At 39.7% G+C, this 24,137-nt stretch overlaps 1 pseudogene; it reads right to left on the bottom strand.

Annotated features, from left to right (window-relative positions):
- Positions 1-10,841: 10,841 nt before the first annotated feature.
- LOC122119055 lies at positions 10,842-10,941 on the bottom strand (annotated as a pseudogene).
- Between the last annotated feature and the right edge of the window lie 13,196 nt (positions 10,942-24,137).

Here is a 24,137-nt window from a genome sequence, read left to right as displayed (position 1 = left end):
GGATATATCATTCTGATATTATAAATAAACTGACATCACAAGACTTTTGTGACCTGATCACCACTGTGACATCAAAAACCCAATAAGACATCTCATTTCCATTGTGACATCTCATTCCCATTGTGACATTATGGATCACATTTTGCCATCACAAACCTATTATGACTTCTTACCACCTTTCAAAACACACGTGACCTCTGTGACATCACAGAACTTTTTTGTATCCATATCCTCATGGGGAACTAATGACAACTGACATCAGACATACCATTGAAACATAACAAATCTTTTCTGACATCATCATAATTGTGAAATCATGTTGCCATTATGACACCATCAGCTAATTTTCACATGTAAAACTACAATGACATCATAGCATTGTAACATCACATTGTCATTCTGATGTCATATACACGTTGTGTTTGCCTATTATGTTATTTGATTCTATTTCTAATGGGGCATGTTGGTTGATATCAGAAACCCATTGTGAGTTCATGACCATTGTGATATCACGGTGCCTTAGTAGCATCACGTTGCCTTTGTTATGTCACATTGCCAAATTGATGTCACAAAGGGATTTTGATGTGACAATGGTTATGACATCACAATGAGTTTCTAATATCAACCCATATGCCACATTTCAAATACAATGAAATCACAGATCAGGCACTCATAATGTGACTATGATATCACAATGACATAATGGCACATCCTATAATGTCATTGTCATTTTGTGATGTCACCATAAGCTAAAGATGTAATAATAACAATGTGATATGACACTGGTTATGACGTCACACAGGGTTTATAATGTTACAATGGTTATGAGGTCACAATGTGTTTCTGATATCAACTGATATGCCACATTTGAAATATTATGAAATCACAGGATATACATTCACAGTGTGTCTATGGCAGCAAAATGACAATGCTATGATGTCACAGTAGCTTGGTGATGTCACCATGAGCTGATGGTGTCATAACGACAGTCTGATGTCAAATTGGTGATGATGTCACAAAGGGTTTGTGATGTCAAAATGGCATGTCAAATCTCAATTGCCATTAGTTTATAGTGAGGATATGAGAATGAAATCATAATGACATACACAAATGAACTGTGATGACACAAAGGCCATGTGTTTTTGTCAAAAGTGCTAAAATTCCTAACAGATTTCAGTTTTCAAAATGTTAGTGATATAAAAATGGGTTAGTGATGTCAAAACTAGTTTGTAATGTCACATCTTATTTCAAATTTCAATTGCTACAAGTTCATAATGAAACACGTTCATAGAAAGAGCTTGATATCCCAAAGGCCATGGATTTTCTAAGATGTGATGAGGGCATAATAGATTTGTGAAAGCATGATGGTACAGTAATACCACAACTGCAATATCATGTCAAATTATGTCATGAGTGTTATGTGACAATTAGTTGGTGATGCCATAATAGTGATGAGTTCAAAATACCTTTGTGATGTTGCAATAGATTGCTGATGTGACAATGGCATGCCAGACCTCAATTGTCATTAACTCACAATGAGTATATAATTTTAGAATGTGATTGTGAGGATTCCAAAGGCATTTGTTGGCACAAATGTGATGAAGTCAGAACAGATTTGTGATGTGACAATGTGACACAACAGTCATTACATCTAGCAATGTGATGTCACAATATTCATGATGTCACAGTATATTTCTAGTATTTCCCTAATTCTAATGACAGCTTGTGGAATAGATCTATGTGCTGAGTCCTTCATTGCATGCTCTGTGCTGAGTCTTGCACAGGGAGCTATGTGCAGAGTCTTTCATAGGGTGCAGTGTGCTGAGTCTTGCATTGGGTGCTGTGTTCTGAGTCTTTCACAGGATGCTGTGTGCTGAGTCAAGCTAAGAGTGCCATGTGCTGAGTCCTTCTCAGGATGCATTCTTTCATTGGGTGCTTGTAAGAGCTACATACTGAGACGATTATGCAGACAAGAAGTTTGAGCTCAGATATGTCTCCATGGCAGGGAAAAAATTATGTATTACTGAAGACTAGTGAGTTGTCTCCTGAAGACAATTGTTTTGTTCTGCTTTGGCTAAGTCATGACCTTGAACTCAGGGCCTAGGCTCTGACCCTTACCTCTTGGGCACATGGCTACCACTCCACCATGTGGAACCACGGATCCCCTTGCAGCAGAGTGCCATGACCTAGGGGTCGATAGCTGCCTTCTCAGGAAGCTGAGATCTGAGGATCTAGGTTCCAAACTATCCCAGACACAAAAGGTCCTATGAGACTATTATGTCCAATTGACCCCTAAGAAACCTGAAGTGGAAGCTTGGTACTTTTGGCTCATGCCTGTCATCCTAGCTACTCAGGAGGATGAGATCTGAGGATCATAGTTCAAAGCTAGTCTGGGGCAGGAAAGTCCTTTAGACACTTAGCTCCAATGGGTCACCAGAAAACCTGAAGTGGCTCTGTGGCTCAAGTGGTAGAGCACTAGACTTGAGCTGAAGAACTCAGGGACAGTACGCAGGCCCATGCATCATCTCCTACAACCAACAACAACAAAAAAGCAGAAAAAAATCTAACAAACCTGAAGTAGAGGGCTGGGAATGGGTCTTAGGGGTAGAGTGCTTTGCATATATGAAACCCTGGGGTTCATTTCTCAGGACCACCTCACTAGAATAAAGCCTGAATTAGCTCCGTGGTTCAAGTGGGAGAGAGCTATCCTTGTGCAAGAAAAACAAAGTACAGTGCTGAGTTCAAGCTCCCGGACTGGTGTATGCGCGCGCGCGCACACACACACACACACACACACAGACCAGAAGTGAAACTGAGACACAGAATGGTAAAGCACTGGGCTTCTCCATTGAGCTCATGTTCAGCACCCAGGCCCTGTGTTCAACCCAAACCTAGCCACCCAGGGCCCAACAAGGAGAGGTCAAATGTTTCAAAACATGATGAGCTTCACCAGCCCTAGATGATAGGAAGCTTTCTGTTATGTGATATGTGCTTGGATTTCCCAAGCTTCCAGAAACCTAGGAAACGCATCATAGGCCCATCATCACCTGCAATTAAACATTTCATTAGGTTCAATATCTTAGTTTTCTGCCAGAAGAACTCCTGAATTTTATTGAGCACTGTATCTGAACACCGGAATATAGTCTCACAAAGACAGGATAAGTGCAGGGAACTTGGCCTGCCAATGGAGGTTACACAAATGAAGGCATCCTGTCAAAACAGCGAACTGGGGAGAGAGATAGCTTGGGGTACAAAGAGGCCTTTTTCTCTGGGCCTTCAGAGCCTACCCACACTCATCCTCACTAATTGGCCCAGATGGAGTTGTTTCACCACTGTACAGGAGTAAGGCCTTTTGTTTTCCTGTTCAGACAATGAGTGAGACTTCTTCCCACAGCATGGGGTAGAGAGAAACCCTCAGGCTACACGGAACAGTAAGGGGAGTACCTGAACATGCACTGTTTCGAAAGCACTCTCTATGCTATGAAATCATTGTATTATAAACAAATTTCCTAGTTTGGTGCTGTTCATTATAACTACTCTGGAGCTACACCTAAAGGAACATCCATACACACGCAAACACATGGAGGTACAGGACCTTTTTGTGGGGGCAGGTCCTGGGGTTGGATTATGAGCGTAGGCAATGTTCCTGAGCTGCTTTTGCTCAGGTATTGCATTAAAAGCCCCATATCTGGGCTTTTCTCTGAGCTCTTAGAAATAACAGTGTCATGGACTTTCCAATACTGGCTGGATTCAAACTAAGGTTCTCTACATCTCAGCCTCCTCAGAGCTGAGATTAGAGTCAGCAGCCACTGGCTCTTCACTTTCTTTCCTTCTTCATTTTTTACTCTGGACAAGCTGACTTCTTAACAGGGTCATTCCATTGGTTTGAATTTATAAGTAAACTACCCAATGTTCTTTATAGCTGCTTTCTCTGAAAACGATTTTCTCTCCTCATCTTCTCCTCTGGTCACAGGCTTGCAACCAAAAGTGAGAAATGAGTGTTCCAGGATTTGGGAGCAAATGTCCACAGGACACATCAGTTCAGTCACTTAGCATTGAGTTGCAGTAAATTTACTGTCTCAGGATGAGTGGAACAAAAGCTGGAATGATCCTCATGCAGTCTGCACTGCTCCTTTTGCCTATAAAATGACCTACTAATTATGAGTGTTTCCAACCTTAAGTATCTAGAACACACTAGAAACATCTTCCTGTTTCTGTTTTTCTCCAGTACCTCTCGAGATTTAGACTAAAGGTTTGTGTGGAGCGGTTCCTCGGCGAATCCCTGAGGAAAGTTGCTTGAATCTTCCTCAGATCGCTGTCCAAAGCCAGCCTGAGCAGGAAGTTGTGAGTCTCTTTTCTCCAATAAACCACCAGAAAACCAGAAGAGGAGCAGTGGCCTAGAGGGAAGAGCTCCAGCTTTGAGAGAGAAAGCCAAGCAGGAGATATTGGCCAGAGCAGGCTGGAAAGCCTGGGAGGTGCTTATGTCCAATTTTTATCGACCAGATGGCTGGAAGTGGAGCTGTGGTGGTGGTAGAGCCTCAGCCTTGAGTAACACAACTCAGGATTGTATAGGGCCCTGAGTTTAAGCCCTGGGATGACTACAAAAAAATTCAAAGGGAGAAGGCCAAGTTATGTATCAGTGCCTTACCTACTTATGTGTGTATAACCTCCCTGAGTACAAACAGACCATATGCAATGCTTCTGCTTTTATTTACTGATTTACTTTTCAGAGATGTCTGTTGCACGAACTGCATCTTAATCTTCATTTCAGGCCCATCGCTTTTCTCTTCCAGGGTTTCAGGCCTGTGTCCTTATATGATGCACACTTAGGCTTTCAACAGTGTTTATTTACATTTTATTATGAGGCCAACACAGGAACAATCACAAATCAGGCAAGGGAAGACAAGATCAGGTTTCTTAGAAGTAACCGGTATTCAGAAAAATTAACTTGCGGATGAAAAATGGCAGCATACTTATGTAAAAAATACCATTAAGAAAAAGATGAGAGGGCTGGGAATGTGGATTAGTGAGAGACTGTTTGCCTAGCATGCAAGAAGCCCTGGGTTCGATTCCTCAGTAGGACATACACAGAAAAAGCCAGAATTGGTGCTGTGGCTCAAGTAATAGAGTGCTACATATAGTGCCCAGGCCTTGAGTTCAAGGGAGAACTGACAAAGAGATAGATAGGTAGGTAGGTAGGTGGGTGGGTAGATAATAGATAGATAGATAGATAGATAGATAGATAGATAGATAGATAGATAGATACAAACATGATAGATGAATCTGCTCTTGGACGTCAAGAGGGAAGAAGGGAACAATTAGCAGTCATGAGGCCTTCTGCAGTGTGCCAGGATACCAGCATCGCATTCACATAACCACAGAGCAAGAAGACTGTCTCTCTCCCACTTCTCAGGCAGCTGAGGGCCCCAGAGCCAAGAGGGAAGAGCCAGGTGCTTGGAGAGAGAAGAGAAATGGCCCTGCTTCTCCTTGGACTGGGGATTGGCATTAATGATGTGCAGAAGGAAGGAAGGAGATTGGACTCACCGAGGTAGAAGAAGGGCCTTCAAATCTGAGAAATGAAGAGTGAAAAACCCACTCCTTAAAACCAGAGATCAGGGTTTTCAACTCTGTTCCTTCCCCCCACACACACACATACTCGCACACTAAACTGGCTCTCTGTAGGTAACCTAAAGATAGTTTGAGGCTCCCTTTACCTGAGGGAGGAAGGTTAATCAGTCATTGTTTGAAGAGGCTGAGAAAAGCCTGACCCTGGTATAACTCTAACAAATGTTTGAAGTCCCCCCTCCCCCGTTGCTGGTTGTGCCTGGAATTAATGAAGTGGTTTTGCAGCTCACTTTCCTGTTGAGTGTGTACATTCTGCCTCCTAATCCTGCAGGCCTTGGTCTTTTCACCTAGCCTGGCTTTTGCAACTATTTTCTGTCCTTCAAATACAGTGATACAATGGAGTTCTTCCTGCTAACAGGGCTTTGACCCTGAGAACTTCATTTGAACCCATGATGGGTCAATAATGTTTCTTTCCTGCTTCTATAGCTTGAGAACTTTAAGAACATTTAGAGTGCAAGTAACTTCTCATCACCAAGGGAAACCCAGGAAACTCTTGAACATCTGAGGTTTCAGAAGTGGAAGTCAGAGTGTCATAGACTTTCCTACTCTGGCTGACTTTACCCTGTGATCCTGAGACCTCAGCCTCCTAAGATAGGGTGATGGGCGTGAGCTACTGATTCTCTGCTAGGTTCAGAACTGTAATGACATTTTCAGTACAAGTCAACTGCTTATCACAAAGGGCTTGGGGAGCATATTAACCCTTTCAACATTGGATCTTTCAGAACCCTGAAGCACACAAAGTTATAATGCTAGAGTCTCAGAGACTGGGCATATGGATCTACTAAACTTGAACCTTGAGCTCTGACTCCAATTCTGGTATACATCAGCATTCATTTTCCAGAGAATGTTCTCTTAATTAGCAAATAGGAAAAGTACTTTGATTAACCCTCACATTTTTCCAGTTGTGTGTCTCGAACTCAAGCCTGGGCACTGTCTCTGAGCCCTTCAGCTCAAGGCAAACAGTACCACTTGAGCCACAGTGTCTTTTGGTGGTTCATTGGAGATAAGAGTCTAACAGGCTTTCCTTGCTTAGCCTTTCTTTGAACTGTGGTCTTCAGCTCCCAGTCTCCTGAGAAGCTAGTTTTCCAGATGTCAGCACCAGAATCTGGCCTATTATTTTTGAAAATCCTGGGGCTTGATCTTAGGGCCTGGGCACTCTCTGTGAGCTTCTTTATCTCAAGACTAGAGCTCTACCACTTGAGCCACTCCACAGCTTCTGGGTTTTTCTGAGTATGTGGCACTGAGGATTCAAACCATGGCATTCATGCATGCTGAGCAAGCTCCTTACCACTAAGTCACATTTCTAGCCCCACCCTTACATTTTATCCCTCAACTTGCCTATCCTCAAGAAAAGGCCTCTGATTATAAATCATCTACAGAAATCCCTATAGGAAGGTTTCCAAAGATAAAGAAGACAAAGCTCATCTGTGGGCGAGACTCTAAACATGTGAAGACTGTAACAAATGCTTCCATTTAATTATGTATCATGTTTCAACACTTAATAAAGTATAAATGAAAATGAGTCAATGTCTTAAATTATTGTGAATCATTTTGTACTAAATATTATGTGTATAATAATACTAAATACAATAAACAATAAATAAATGAATCAAATAAAAAATAAAATACAAAATCAATAATAAAATATATATGTAATAAACATACATATGTAAGTATATATCATATATTACACATGTATAGTAATATTATTTTCCATTGCAGGGCATTCATTTGGGCTTACAGAACTCTAGCCTGAATTTGTTTTCCTCAAAGACAGTAAGCTTCGTCTTCACTCTTGGTGCAAAAGAGTTACCTGGAGGGTGAGATCAAATCACAGCAATTACAGAAATACTGACCCCAGTTCCACGACAGTAGCTTAATTTTTTTTTTTTTTTTTACTGAAAGCAGTTATGTTCATTCAGTTTCATACAGAGCATTTAAAAAAAAAAAAGCAGTGTAGAATTTTATACAGCTTTTCAGACATCCTTCCATTATCCCCAAAGTGCTTCTCTGAGCACTACATTTTTTCTTTTTTTGTACATTTTTATGGCAAAAATGTTGTACAGAGGGATCACAGTTACATGAGCAAGGTAATGAGTTCATTTCCTATTGAGCATTGTTGCCTCCTCTTTTGTTTGTTTTCCCCCTACCTTCCCTTCCCTCCCATCTCCACAACTACTCCCCCTGCCGAGCTCAGTGACTTTTTTTTATTTTTGGCTTGGCACGGGGTTTGAACTCAAGTAGTGGCAACGCTGCACCTTCCCTCACATTGCTACAGATTTACCAAGACCCTGAGTACAAATTCCAGGTTAAGGAAGGAAACTGGCAGGAATTCCAAACCAGAGATCTTTATTTCTTTTTAATTTAGTTAAATAATTAATTAATTGTTTTATTTATTCTTTATTTTTAACCACGGGGCTTGAACTCAGGTTGTGGCTATGCTGACTCAGCTTCCATCACCCTAGGCTGTGGTACAGTCTCTGGACCCATAGCCCATCCTGGGATCCTAGGCCTGAGGGTTTGCAGGAAGAAAAAAAAGTAGGATGCCACAAAAAGTGGCGAGCTTCAGAGGGCTGGGGTTTTATGTCTTTTTCATTGCACCGTGGGTCTGAATGACAAGGCTACAAAGTGGACATGACCTGCCGTTGCTCATACATGCAAGGCAAGCACTCTACCACTGAGCCACCTTCTATTTTCTCATTCCTGGGAGAAGCTGCACATGATCCTCATTTTCAGTCTGTACCTTTGGATACGGAGGAACATCTCTCCTTTGCTCTCCATCAATTCCCTACTTTCCAGATAGATTGACTTAGAATAATAAAAATGTAAAAAGAGAAAATAAATCATCATGAAAAAAACAGATGCAGAAAATTCGCTGTATTTTTCTCACAAGTTCAACCAATATGAACTATTGGGGAAATACATGGACACCTTATTCCCACTGGCACTGAAAGACTCTAGTTAGGCAATTCTGATGAAGATGAGTAACAAAACGAAAAAGTGAGAAATCGTATCAATTGCAAGAAAAAAAAATGGAGTAGGAACCAAGCAAATTTCTTCTTTGTGCTGCTGAAAATAATCGGCTTACTAGAGTGTGGTGACTACTTTCCATAAAGGCCACTCATGTGAATACTAGGGATGACAATAAATATACCCCTCTTCATCGGGAAGCCTACAGTGGACATGTAGACATTATCCATGAGTTGGTGGCTCAAGCAGCAGATATTCATGCAATAATTGTTAATGGCTGGATACCCCTGCGCAGTGCTTACTCGTGGAATAATACCAGTGTGGCGTCTTTCTTACTTCATCATGATGCAGATACCAATGCCCAAACTAAATGCCTCTTGACTCCCTTGCATCTTGCTGCTGGGAATATAGATAGTAAAGATACACTAGATCTCCTTCTGTTGAACCATTATATCAAACCAGGTCTGAAGAAAAACTTGGAAGAAACTGCCTTTAATATTACCAAAAGGATAAGTATGTATCACTACTCCTTGAAGTTGTGGAAGGTTGTACAAATTGTTCTATTAAGTTGTAATGGTTCGGTTAAGTTTCTTTTCTTTTATCTTTTTCTTTTGTTGAATTTTATTATTTTACCGTGAAAACACCATACAGAGGGGTTAAAATTACATGGGCAAGGTAATGAGTACATTTCTTATCAAGCATTGTTGCCTCCTCCTTTATTTCCCCTTCCCATACCTTCTCATCTCCCCCCCACTCACATCCCACCTCACTACCCCTCCCCCCCGTCAAAGTTGTAAAGTTCGTTTTTCTACCTGACGTCTTGTATATCTCATTGTTGCAATGGGTCAACCTGTATCCCTATTTAAACAATTTGTTTTTTCCCTTCCCCTCCACAAATCATACCAACATCAAATAAAATTAAAGTAGGGGTTTTACGGTGGTGGAGGGACATACAAAGCAGCAAAGATATCATCTTATAAATATGTTAGAAACAATTGCAAGAAAGAAAAAAATAACATTTGAATCTTTATCTTGGGGTTCAATTCAACTAATATCAACTTATCTGACCATTTCTGTTTGTCTCAGACATATATTAGTTATTGCAAATAAGGGAAACCATGGGATCTATGTTTCTTTGGGCCTGGTTTACTTCACTTAATATATTGTTTTCCAATTCTTCCCATTTCCTAACAAATGGGGCAATGGCATTCTTTCTGAGGGAGGCATAAAATTCCATTCCATAGAATTCTATTTTCTTAATCCATTCATCTACTTAGGGGCATCAAACAAGACCATACTAAAGCTACCAGAACAACTATGTTTATCGCAGCATTATTTAGCATAGCTAAGATATCAGTTACGTTTCTTAAACATCAAAATGCCAGTCCATTCTTTGTGTCCATACAAAATATTTTCACAATCCAAATAACAGCAATATCTTACTGTAAAAATTCCGTGGAATTTTTCCAATGGAATTGCCTGACTTTGATGTCAAAATGTATTTGAGTTGTTTGTGTACATCTATAATGATTTCTTCAGAGTTTGTGATTTTTAAATCAAAAATAATTTGATCTTATCTGTTGAAATGAGTGGTACAGAAGCTAAAGATATTTCTGGTTCTTGACTGAAAAAAGTATATTTTAAAATATTCTATGTTCTGTGTTTGCATAATATCCATAATCTATTTAATTCTTTCCTAGATATACTTTGAATTCAACATTGTTTTATAATATGTTATTTATTAATAAATGTGTCCTTTCAGATTGCATTTCATATAGAAAATTTAAGATTATTTTTTTCTAGGTTCTTTTTTTTTTTTGGTCCAGTCATGGGCCTGAACTCTGGGCCTCTGAACTCTGAACGCTGACCCTCAGCTCTTCAGCTCAAGGCTAGCGCTTTACCACTTGAGCCACAGAGCTATTTCTGACTTTTTTCTTTTTGCGTATGTGGTGCTGAGATATCGAACCCAGGGCCTCATGCATGCAAGGCAAGCGCTCTACCACTGAGCCACCTTCCCAGCCCCTTTTTCTAGGTTCTTATAGTAGTTTGTTTCTTTGGGATAAAATGATAATGTTAACTAATTTCAAAAGTTTTGTGAAGTTCTATGTAAAGGCCTTTCTAAGGTGAAGATTTAATACACTGATGTCAAACTAACGTTTAATTCTAACACTTGCATATATTGTTACACTTGTAATTTTGTAATTAACCTTTTAATAACTGTTTTTCATTTCTGCAACTGAACAATGAAAAATATGGAATACTTTACAAATTTTCATATTATCCTTGTGCAAGTGTTATGTTAATCTCTGTATTGTTGTAATTTGGGTATACGTGCTGCTGAAGCATGTAGTATCCTCTAAATTTAAGTAGTTAATGATGCAATCTTTATACAGGCTTATATCCTTGGGTGCCTATTTGTAGCAAGGAAACCTTATTGTTCCTAACAATACTATTGATCTTATTTCCCTAAAATAATGTGTATAGTGGAAAAAAATTATATTGTTCGGTCGATTGCTCACATTTGCGTTTTTTTGTCAATGACAATTTTAAGGCTTTTTCATTTTACATTTGATCATACTTTGAAGCACTTATAGCTAGGTCCTAAGGTGATGGCTTTTTCAAGTTCTTATTTATGTAACTGAGTTAGCTTTGTGGAGCTAATAGATTCAACGTAAGCCTTGCTTAAGAGCTACTTCTAAACTTCTTCAGCTTAAATTTTCCAAATGACGTCTTACTGGCACAAATTTCTACCTGACCCTTTATCCTTCTTCCATGTAGGAACAGACCAACCAGAATATCCTACCCTGACAGCATAGATTGTCTTACTGGAACAAAACTAATCTTAGTTACAAGGGATCATAGAGAGATGAACAGTTCAGCAGAACTGTTCAGACTAGAAGGTATTTTATCAAAATTTAAGTGTCTATTATACCTACCATTTCAAAAGTAACTAACGCCAAGGTGAAAAAAATTCGTCATATGCATGATTTCCTAATGTCTGGACTGTCTACCTTCCAACCAGGCAGGAACTTACACTACTGCCTTTCTATCACCAAATATTTCCATAGCTCCAGGAGAAGTCCATGTTTCTCCTCATTATTAAGCCTTAAATTGGTAATGTTTTAATCAAAGTGTTTCCTCTTGCCTCCAGGCTGTAAATCTACAAATGCTAAAGATTTAGGTCTAACTCTACCTATCACTGAGGTACAGATAATGAAATAATACTTTAAAACCGAGTTGTCTTTGATACCCTAACCACAACAGAACAATGCAAAACATGTGCCCTTTTTATTATATTATATATAGTTATATATTTTATATTTATATGTGCTGATTTCATATTTCACACAGTGAAACTTAGTAGAATTAATTGATAATTTGACAAATAAATTGATAATTATTTATTCCAATAAAGAGAATTAGAATACAAATAATTAGGTTTATAATACAAACTAGAATATAAAAAGTATCAATGTAATGTCTTCACTATAAACTTGTGATACCTTCTAAGTGTCCTTGTTCTTCTGAATTCACATGGTAAAAAAAAAATGTTGATTTCCTCTAAAGTATAAGGAATTTTACTCTGCTGCTCTGTTTATTGTTTCAACTCGCTTGTTCCAAACTGTTTTTTCTCCATATTTCTGAAGCATACCTATTGATTATACCCACATTTTTCTGATATTATGTATACAAGATATTATCTTCTGCAAGATGTATGGGTCCTAGGATCCCATGTCCCAGTTACCTGCATCATCATATAACAGGGTCAAGACTTCTCAACTAGGCCCAGGCAACATGCCAACAGAAATAATTGAAGAGCCATGTCAATTTCTCATTTCCAATAATATTTCAGGGCCCCAATTCCTTGAGAAGCAGGAATTAGCAGTAAGCAATAGTGAAATGCAAGTCAACATAAAATGAAGGATGAGACCACAAAATCTATGAGAAAGTACTGCAATTCAAACTTTCGGTTTGCAGATGACTAGCCCATAGGAGTGAACAAGATCACAAAGTGTCACAAGACTATTTTTAATACCTCTTCCCTAATGATTAATGAACGATTTCAGTCCAGCATAAGTGGGCCTGAAAAATAGCTCCTGGAAGGATAGATCCACAATTGGTCTATAAAGGTCAGGAAAACTTGACTTAGAGATCAAATGTAATTCAGAAAAAAATTAATTGAGAATATCCTTAGTGCTTGATAACACTGTGATATGTACAAGTTGCCATGTCGAAAACAAACTTTACAACTTGGGTGCGGGGGAGGGGAGGGAAGATTGGGTCTGGGCGCAGGGGGAGGATGCTAAAGGATGAGAAGTGGAAACAAAGGAGGAGGCTACAATGCTTGATAAGAAATGTACTCATTATCTTGCCCACGTAATTGTAACCCCTCTGTACAGTATTTTCACAATAAAAAAAATACACTAGTACTTCAGTAAAACTTGGTTCTGTGGTATAAAAATGTTGTCATTCTCAAAATATTTAATCTCCTGAAAGTGTATTCTTTTTCAAATAATCTTTGAAAAATCAAATTCGCAAACCAGGTACTAGTGGCTCACACATGTAATCCTAAATACTCAGGAGGCTGAGATTTGAGGATCACGGTTCAAAGCCAGCCCAGGCAGGAAAGTCCGCTAAACTCTTATCTGCAATAAACCACTCGAATATCAGAAGTGGCACTGTGGCTCAAGTGATAGAGTGCTTGCCTTGAGCTGAAGAACACAGGGACAGTGCCCAAGCCCAGAGTTCAAGCCCCACGAACTACCAAAAAAAAATCACATTCGCCAAAATAACATTTGACAAATAAATGATACTTAGTGGCAATAGAGTTACAATAGAGGTAAAATAGAGTTGATTTACTTACACAGCACTAATGCCAATCAGGTTCAACCATTCATTAAACTGTAGAAATAGTACCACCCACCATTTGTGTTATTCATTAGGTGCCATTCAAATTTGTTAAATGTATCAGCCTCCCATATTTCAAACCCAAACGTTAGATAATAAAGTAAATTTCATCATTTAATAAGGTACATTTTAAAAAGTCACAAATAGTTGCCTTATCATATGTTATTTTATGTTTTTCCTATCTGTCTAACATAGTAAATCTTGAATATGGGTACTCGTCAGAGATGTGACAAACATAAAATCTGTCTTCTATTTCTATCATATTCCTCTATAATAGTAAATTTTAATTTTCTTTTTTTCAAAACTTAAATGTAGTACAAAATATTATCCCATGTAAAATAAAATAATCACACACACTTGTACAAAGCCATTTATAAAAATTGGTAGTTTGGAATACATTCTAAACCATTTTTAAACTTTCTTGTTGACTAACGATTAATCTTCTAAATGGATGAGAATTAAATCATGTCTAGGTGCTTCACGCCTCCAGTCTTGCAAATTATTATTGCAGATGCATGAATTATGGAAATATAAGCTGACATAAGTTCAAGTATATGCAGGATTGAAACTCCATGGAATGTATATAAACCTTTCAAACTATCAACAGAGAGTTTAACAGAATGACTATCAGGAAGTTGAAGCTAGAGAGGAATAATTGTAAATACATAGAATGAATGAAAAATGGAACAAGGGGCAAGCACAGCTAGAATATCAATGTACACATGTGATAAGGAAGTGGTAAATCTGAAATACATCTTGGAGAAGGAGTTGGTTGACTATGATAGAAGGAGTGAAATCTGATCCAGGAGCATTGGACAATTAGATGGACATATTTAATTGTAACACACTTGCACAACCTTTTGAAATTCAATTAAAAAACAGACAAAAATTATAACCAAACAGCAATCTCTAGAGAGTATGAATATGACCTCTCAAAATTTTAAGCAGTTAATGAAGGGCAGTATTAGGAAAAGCAAACAAAACTATTAAAAGAGGGCAGTTTGGGGTAGGGGAGAAATTTGAACAGATTTAAATAGATTGTCTCAGGTTATAAATCACCTATATCTGCTGCAAATGTTATCTTCCTTCTGCGAGTTCTCTCTTAACTGGATACTCCACTCCTGAGCCACACTTGATAGCTTGTGAAGATAGAATGCAAGAGAAAAGATCAAGAACCCATTACTCCGCTGGAAAGAAAACAATTCTCTATGTTTTCTTTCATCTCTCTTCACTACTCTCTCTTCATACTTTTAAGTCAATTGATTTTGAATTATATATTTCCTTCTTTATTCTGGAAAAGTAATTGGTGAAAGTAATTCACTAAATGTTATTTGCAATTTTTTTTATCATGCTGTTTACTTGTTCAAGGGAGTCCATTAAACTTCACCCCTGCATTTGGTTGCCATAAGAACCCAACATTGATGTTAATCAGGACAAACTGTAATGTAAAACTTTGTCTCCAAAAAAACCAGTCCAAGAAACTGTGATCACAAATGTTTGGATATCCGTTTTTCTTTTTTTCTTTTGCCTTGAAAGTCTTCTTGTGTCGGGCTGGGAAGGTGGCTCAGTGGTGGAGTGCTTGCCTTGCATGCTTGCTGCCCCGAGTTCGATTTCTCAGCACCATATAAGCAAAAAGAAAAAAACCGGAAGTGGCATTGTGGCTCAAGTTGTAGAGCACTAGCTTTGAGCTGAAGAGCTGAGGGACAACGCCCAAGCCCAGAGTTCAAGTCCCACGACCGGACCCAAAAAAAAAAAAAAAAAAAAAGAAAGTCTTCTTGTGTCTAAAGTGCCCACAAACATAAGTACTCCAACACTTTTTGGTTAAATCACGTCTAACCTCAAAGATATCCTTTGCTAATAAGATGCTTAGAGGAAACCGCAGAATACTCCACTTTTATCTTCTCTCTTAAGACTCTCTTTAGATACCATATCAGAACCGCAGAATACTCCACTTTTATCTTCTCTCTTAAGACTCTCTTTAGATACCATATCAGAAACAGTGAAGTTATTCTTTGCAAAATTATTTCAATAGATTATTTTTCTCTTAGTCTTGCATTTGGTCAACAAGATATATGGAAGAGAATAAAGTTAAAGCATCCATACCTTGGATGACAGTGTCTGTTACAAAGGACAATGCTTCTATGTCCTATTTCTATGTCCTCCTCTTAGCTCTTGCCTGATTTCCGATTAATCACAGCTTCTTGGCTCCAAGTCTAGTGAAGGTGAAGGACTCTAAGACCTCCCCCACTGCTACATCTTCATGGTTTCTCCTTTAAAACTCTTTTATGTTGCCTCCATTGGATGTGGGATTTATTTTCATGTCTTCATTCAATCAGTTCTGCATTGTAGTGAGCCAAATCTGCTCTGTAAAATCACTTTAGGTAGCAAAAATATTACAATCTATATCAAAAAGTTTTGGCCTCCCTCCACTGTTGAAGCCAATTTGCTTAGCTAGGGCTTCTAAGAACACTCTTTTCTTACTTTTTCCATGTGGTCAATTCTTTTCTGATCCCAAAACTTTTTGGCTTATGTAATAAGAGAAGTATTCACTATCTCATTTTAATAAGGATTTATATTTGTGAGCCACTTAGAAATGTGAAATCACTGGTTTGAAGTATCCAATCAGAATTTTTTCTGTGTTTCAATGATTCACGTGTAAAGAAATTGTGGAAAGTATTACAAACAAAAAGTGTAAACCCAATAGCTTTTTTCATTGTGGAGGGCACTTTCTCCCTAAATATTTTGACCCAAATTATCTTTTTCAGAGGATTACTGTTTTGTAATTAAAGGTCAATTCACAAATTTTGATGTCTTTTTTTTTTTTTTTAAGAAATTTGAATTAAATTGCACTATAACCTTGTTTCACACAGTGAGAGAATATTTCCTGGGTAAGGACAGTTTTCAAGGAAAGCTACAGGATTTACAGCAAGGTTTCTGAGGTTTGTTTGTTTAGTGTGAAAATGAGCCATCTTCACTCACATTGCTCCCTTTCCACTAAGTCTCCATGGATTTCTTTGCATGAAAGCCTATTTTCCCAGGCAATTTTAAATTTTCTTAATAGGCTACGTTGTTTAAAAGTTTGAACAATTAAAATTCATGTGTCATATTTTTAAAACTCTTTTGAAATTCCTTTATCAAAACCGCAAATTCACCAATCCTAATTCCACCTTTACCATCAAAAACAGTTAACGTTGTTTTCACGATATAGTGTCCATGCAACTATTATTTTCCAGTGGCTTCGTTATGCATATATATGACCATATAAGCTGATGTTGAACAAAATGAACTCCAAGATATGGAATCAGAGAATTTTATTTGCGGTTGTTGTTTTTTATGTATTATGTGATTTCTATATTCTTTGGTTTTTCCCCTTTGGTTTATCCCTTGCTGTATTTGATTTTGGTACCCTGTGTATTGTGTATACATTTACCTTAATTAGGGAAGGGAAGAGGAACATCACAATGGTGACACAAATGACAAAGGCCAAACCAATGCATTAGCAATACTCACAAGACAATATGTTGGAAATATACATTATAACTTGTGAGGGGGTACGTAGGTGAAGGAAAACTGAGAAAAGTGAGGGAGGGGGTAACAAGTTTGAAAAGTTATGTATTCACTACCTTACAATCACTGTAACCCGACTGTACATCACTTTGACAATAAAATTATATTTAAAAAATAAGCTGCATAAAATAAAATTTCACTGTATTGGTATAGTAAACATTATTCTTTATATAGTAAAATTAAAAAAATCAATACTATTTGGCATCTAATATAATTATCCTTTCTTTATCAGAAGGTCGTCAACTTGAATGTTATACAACTAGACAATATTTTCACAATATATTTGCATATTTTGGAAAAAAATAAATTTAGCACTTCACACACATAAAACCGAAAACAATTTACTTCTATGGAAACCCATAACTTTTAAAATTAAATAAGTTGTGAGGACAGAATATATGTGTTCTTCAAAATTCCTATGATTAATAACTACTCATTTTCAGATTCTGAACATTCCATACCTGAGAGATTCAAAACCGTACTTGTTTTCATGTTATATAATTCTGCCATGGATGCAGATTCCAATGGGGTGTTACACATTGAGAAGTCAACAGAAAAATGGGCACATTCTTGTAGAGGATAAAACTATGAAGCATCTGTAATAATTCTTCAAGAGTAAGCAATCCCAAGCTTTATGCCATAAAGTCATACTAGCCCAACAGTTTCCAACTTGTAAGGTGCACCTTAAAATTCCCTTATTTCACATCATGAATAGCTTATCTGTACTGTGAAAAAATACTGCACCTCTGGTATTGTGATGCCTTCCTTGTTCTGCAAAGAACACCACAATAAACTCAGTTGCATCAATTTTCCCCCAGTGGTATTCTTGAGATCAGAACTCTTGCAAATATTATTTATATTTATACTTTTTAACTATCATAGATATTCAGGATACTAAGATCAGAAGATTATGGTTCAAAGCCCATCCAGGCAGGAAGGTCCCTTAGAATCTTATCTCCAATAAACTTCTCAGAAAAAGCCAGACACAAGTGGCACTGAGGTTGAAGTGGTAGGGCAGGAGCCTTGAGCTCAGAGACAGTGTCAAGGCCCAGAGTTAAAGTCCTAGGTCAAACCAATAAAACAAAAACAAAAATTGGGCTGGGAAGGTGGCTCAGTGGTAGAGCAATTGCCTTGCATGCATGAGGCCCTGGGTTCGATTCCTCAGCACCACATAAGCAAAAAGAAATAAAGCCGGAAGGGGCGCTGTGGCTTAAGTGGTAGAGTGCTAGCCTTGAGCTGGAGAGCTGAGGGACAGCATCCAGGCCCAGAGTTCATGCCTCACGACCTGACCCCCCCCCCCCAAAAAAATAAAAATTAACCCAAATCTAGCATTTTTCTCATTGTATACAGAGGCACATAATTAAGGAAATTGCTTCCAGTGTAACATATAAGTAGAAGAAAGAAGATGTCACACAATTATTCTCTTCATACCATGTTATACCAAACCCTCAAAAAGTGTTTTTTCTAAATTTATAAATTAATATCATCCATTCGTTGGCAAATCTGTCTAGATTATTCACATTATCATTTTATACATGAACTGTTGGAATGATCTATTAACTAAGTTCTAATTATAACTCTCTTGAAAGAATATTCTAGGCTAATTGAATGCCAGAATCATTTGTGAATTTGTCAGTTAAAACCTCTACTTAAAAAGAATTTTGTAGTATCCAATAAAATATGGAATTACAAAAAGAAACAATTTATTTTGAATCTAAATTCTAATTTTGAAAGGTCCACAAAGTCCTACATTAGACGAACTGTGCTATTTCTCCGGGCTTAAGTTTTGTAAAACTTCATCATTTCTTTGGCATCCAACAGAATGACGCTTACTTACTTTTTCAAATTTTGGATGGGAATCATGAGCTATTTTGCATCTAAGAATATTCTGTAATGAAGAGAGATTTAAAACACAACTGAGGATTATATATTAGTTGCATTTCAACTGGAAACTTCACTTCTCAAAACATAATGACAAAATTAGCCCAAACTTCCAACTGTGTATTTCTTTCTTGTAATTTGGTTTGTTTTATTGAGACAAAATTATACTACCTGGTCCAAGGAAGGTATCACTATGTAATTCCACTCTCTAATCTCCGGTCTTAGTCTGAGTGCTAGAATTCCAGGCTTGTATCACATTGCCCTGCCATAGTTTGTTGGTTTATTTAATCTAGAAACACACTAGCAATTCTGAACTTCTCTGATGATCTTATCCATTGACTGCTCAGATTGTTTATGTACAGTTTTGAAAGATGTTCTAACATTTGACACAGGATATGAACATTTTCAGATGCACCTGCAGGGGTCTCTGATTCATTCCTCCATGGATCTGATCCCTTTAATAATGAATTCTTGACTTTCTTATTATCTCTGGTCCCTACCTATATAATAGTCTCAAACTTTTTTGAAGAAAGTTCACTGGAGGACTTTTTAATATTAAAATTTATCACTTGATTCTAGTATTACTCAGGACATATTTTCTATTGCTTTGTAACTTTTCTACATATTCTGAGAGTTGTTTCATTTGTGTATTCGTGGGTGCACATATAAGTGCCTCTGTGTGTATGCGTATGTTTATATGTATGTATGCAAAAGCCTCAAGCTCTTATTCAACAATCTTGATCATGAGTGGTATTCCATCACTTGAACTGTTCTTCCAATGCAGCTTTGGCTGTTAATTATAGATAGTGTCTCAAAGATTGTTCTGCCCAGGCTGGATGCAAACTGAACTTCCCAGACTCCTTTACATTCTTAAGTTTTATTTTTCCAAGAGTATCAACTTTTAAACTACAAACATTTTTGTGAGTGTTAAGTCTAACCTGTAGCCCAGATTTTTAACTCAAGAATTCATATAAAGGTAGATGAACATACACATTACATATGCTGAATGTACACTGTTAGAAATGTGATCTTAAGCTGGGTGGCAGTGAGATCTGAGGATTGAGGTTCAAAGACAGTAGGAAAGTCCCAGAGACTCTTTTCTCTAATTAACTACAAGAAAACTGGAAGTGGCACTGTGGCTCAAGTGGTAGAGCACTAGCCTGGAGCTGAATAGCAGAGGGACAGCGCCCAGGGTTCAAGTGCCATGACCAAAAACAACAACAACAACTATATATATATATATATATATATATATATATATATATATAAAGGAAATAAAAAGAAATATGATCTTTGCCTCCAGGTTCATTGCTAGTATAATCCATGCTCTTTCAAGATGGATGTTTTTTCCAATTAAGACCATTATCTTATATCTGAATTGCATGGAACCAGAATCATACTTCTATTCTACTTTTTACAAATTTGCACGATTGGAAGTGTGATTTAGAAAGGGAGTGACCTCATACTTCATGTTCCCACTTGGGGAAACTTAAAGTCATATTTGGACTTTTTGTTGGTCATGGGACTGGAACCCAGGGGTTCACGCATGGTAAGCAATCACCGTACCATGAAGCCACATTCCCAGAGCTCTAAATGACTTTCTTAAGATGGTATTATATTTTCATTCCATAACTATGTATCATAATTTTGGCCAGTTGCTAGAAAAGGACATAGAAAACAATATTAAGTTCAATAAGGCTGGATGGACAATGAGTAACTGTCACGGTCTAGCCAGGGCACAGAGGGGCTTACCTCATAGGGCTGGTTCAACAGGCTGAGTAAGACAGTTGCTGACCCACAGCCCACCTCCAGAATGAGAGGGCCACCTTGGGTTCCAGCCACATGGGGACACTGGGCCACCTATTCAGTCCCCATTCAACCAGTTCCTGAGAGAGAGACAGAGAGACAGAGAGAGAGAAAGAGAGAGAGAGAGAGAGAGAGAGAAAGAAAGAAAGAAAGAAAGAAAGAAAGAAAGAAAGAAAGAAAGAAAGAAAGAAAGAAAGAAAGAAAGAAAGAAAGAAAGAAAGTCAAAATTACAATTAAGCCGGGTGCCAGTGGCTCAGGACTATAATCCTAACTAAGAGGCTGAGATATGATGAACATGGTTCATAGCCAGCCCAGCCGGGAACGTCCATGAGACCCTTAATCTCCAAAGAACCACCAGAAAACTGGAAGTGGCACTGGGGCTCAAGTGGTAGAGTGCTAGTCTTGAGCTGAGAAGCTCGAAGACAACACCCAGGCCCAGAGTTCAAGCCCCACGATTGACAAGAATTGGACTTCCCACCACAAGAAGTTTGCTGAATACCACACATTTTCCTAGGGACCATGGCAAAGAAGTCAGGCTGAGCTTTCTGTCAACTGGAGGGCATGAGTTGGTCACCTGGCTTCTCCGTGCCTCATTTTCCCCAGGTACATAACTGAACACAGGGAAGGATCTCCTTCCTCATAGGAATAGGATAAGGATGAAAGAGAACCGTGTTTTGTTTCATAAACCTGTACATGTCACAGGAATAATAACAGGCCTCATCTGAGCCCTTTCCCAGTTATCTTACTGTCGTATGCTCACAATATTGCCAAGAACCGTATCTGACAGCCGCTCCTTCTGTGCCTGGCCCTGCTCCAGAGATCCCTCTGTATTGATCCCTTGTTTCCTCACAACTGTCCCAAGATGAGCCTGAGGTACAATGGTGGAGGCCCAACCCAGAGCTTTATGGCTGCTGTAAACTAAGTTTGGGACAATCATCTAAACTGATGACTGAGAATGGCGCTATATGTCTACCATCCCAACTAAGGAGGACCGGGCCTCGTGGTGCACACCTGTCACAGATAGGAGGACCACGATCCAGCCCAGCCTATGCACATATTGAGTGAATCTCTATTTCGGAAATGCCCAAGACAGAAAGGCTTGGCTGCCGTGGTAGAAGACCTGAGTAGCAAGCGTAAGGCCTTGAGTTCAAACACTAATACACCAAAAAGAACAAGAGTCCTGGTGGCAGAGGCTCATGTCTATAATCCTAGCTACTCAGGAGGCTGAGATATGAAGATCACAGCAAAAGATTTAAAATAGGTTTGGCCTCACCCATCAGAAGTCATAATGAGAAAACCCGGAGTCTGACTTATGCTGGTGCACTCCATACCAGCAGGGCTCACATCCTTACTAAGTGCTGGCCATGCTTTCTGTCCCCCTGGGAAGCCAACACCTCTGGGCCCCATACTCAGGTCCTACCAAGCTCCAGCTGCCACCAACCAGGCCCAAAGGAGTAGACAGCTCCAAGGCACACAGGTCCCTTGGTCTTATAATATAATATTGCTGAGTCCCCTTCAAGTGTCTCACACTTCCAGGTCCCCAGACCTCAGTCACAAAGCCCATGCATCCCCCAAATGTAGCAAGCAGAAGTTACCAAAGGGCCACGCCTCCTCATTACAATCCACTTCTACACACACACACACACACACACACACACACACACACACACAAATCCAGACCAGTGACAGAAGACTCGTCCATGCAGCACCTGCAATTTTCCAAATGATCACTCACCTGAGCACAGTCAGGTTATACAAGGAGGAGGATGTTATATCTCTCTCTCTCCTTCTCTCTCTCTCATGCACACACACACACACACACACACACACAAACACACACACACATACACACACATACACACACACACACAGAGTCTCAGAGAAGTCCCTCTCCAGAGTTGTTGGTTCCTCATCTGGGACAATGTACAAGCTAGAGCACGGGGGTTCCCTTGGAGTAATCAGGAGCTCCCACCCAAGGGGAGCACCACTCTAATGATGCAGCATACCCTGCCTATCACTTTCTCCAGGGCCAGACCCTTGACTCCCCATTCACCAAAAGCATAGGCCAGGACGCTGGGTGAAGGAGTTCTGAGACAAGTGGCTCCTCAGAGCCAGCAGAGGAAACAAGCAGGGGGTCATGGTGACCCCAGAGGGGTATCTGACATGAGGTGGGGCCAGTATTGGGGATATGGATGGGGTCCTAAAGGATACATACATGGATTTAGTCCCTACATCCAGCCTGCATGCTTCTGGTCCACATGGCAGGTTCTTGGGAAGGACAAGGAGACCAGATGGACTGGGAGCACCAGCAGAAACTGACAGAGCTGGGAAATGTGATCACTCTGTGAGAACAGTTGAGAGTTGGGGGAGGGGACAGGCTGGGGGTATGTGTATGTGTGTTTGGGGGGGGTGTTCCTCCCAATATTTACATTCTGCCTTGACCCTCAGCACTCTCACTTCCCTAATGGGCTCTTCTGGGACCCTCTCTTCAGGTGAAATGGTGACTGAGCACAGAGGACAAGGGCTCACACAGCAAGAGAGACCTGCATCCAGTGCCCCCAACCCCAGAAAAAGAAAAGACCCAAGAAGGCAGGTGTGAAGGTGCTACTCCCCACCTCTGACTAAAGCCACCAGGTTCCCAACAGGAAGATGAAGGGTGCAGATAGGTGGCTGTGTGTCTCCCACTGCTCCAGTCCAGGGCCTCTGTGGTGCCCCCTCCTCACCCATCCCTGCATCTCCCTGTTTCTTGGGACACTGGCAACTAGGGATGGGGGTGGGATACACTGGTCAACACCCACTCCCACCCCTGGGGCACATTTGTGGCACAGCCCTGGCCAGACTGTAGGGCATGGGGGAGCCGGAGGTCCAGTCTGGAGGGGGAGGATCACGTGGTTTGGGGGTGATAGGGTATGGGCCCAGGAGGAGGCCATTCACTTGTGCTGCTGGGAGAAGCTTTTGGAGACAGCTCCGGGTGGGTTTGAGCAGCAAAGGCAGTAGCATGGCAAATACTCAGGCCTGGAGCAGAGACAGGGGGGGCTGGACCAGGTTGGGGCCACAAGCCTGCCTGTGGAGTGCCATCACCTGAGGACTCCAAGAGGTGCCATGGGTCCAAGCCAGCAGTGCTCGGTTTGAAATGCAGTGCCGTGTGGAATGCTAAAGGGGACCGGTGAGTGGGCAGGTGCATGGCAGTGCTGAGCAAGGCCTTTCCTCCTATGGCTTGAGTCTCTTGATCACCACTCAGCCACCTCTACCTTCCTCAACTGTTGGTAGTGGTGTCAACCAACAGAGGAATTCCAGTGCTATCGAGCAGCATGGAATGTGGGTGAGACCACCATTCTTATATCCCATTGGTCAGAAAGAACCATGAAAGAATGGGAGTG

Source organism: Dipodomys spectabilis, unplaced genomic scaffold (genome assembly GCF_019054845.1).
Source record: "Dipodomys spectabilis isolate Male_0828 unplaced genomic scaffold, ASM1905484v1 ptg000161l, whole genome shotgun sequence".
Classification (NCBI taxonomy): domain Eukaryota; kingdom Metazoa; phylum Chordata; class Mammalia; order Rodentia; family Heteromyidae; genus Dipodomys; species Dipodomys spectabilis.
This window is presented reverse-complemented; position numbering and strand designations above follow the sequence as displayed.